We start from the raw sequence: 214 nt of genomic DNA, 5'->3' as shown, positions 1-214 counted from the left end.
CCTTCAGCCCCTGCTGGTCAGGCGGGGGACTCTTACTGAACCCCCAGAGACATACTCTGGCACTACTTATATTATGCCTACTGTAAGAGGAAATAAACACAACGGTGTAGGTGGAGCACTATATTTTTCTGCTTTGCTTTTAAAAGTTGCTTTACGAGAGCAAATTAAAGAATCAGATGCACTTTTGCATAAGAAGAAGAAACATTTGTTTACA

This window comes from Carassius gibelio, chromosome B13 (assembly GCF_023724105.1).
Source record: "Carassius gibelio isolate Cgi1373 ecotype wild population from Czech Republic chromosome B13, carGib1.2-hapl.c, whole genome shotgun sequence".
Lineage (NCBI taxonomy): Eukaryota > Metazoa > Chordata > Actinopteri > Cypriniformes > Cyprinidae > Carassius > Carassius gibelio.
The sequence above is the reverse complement of the archived record's forward strand: the minus strand, read 5'-3'. Positions refer to the sequence as shown.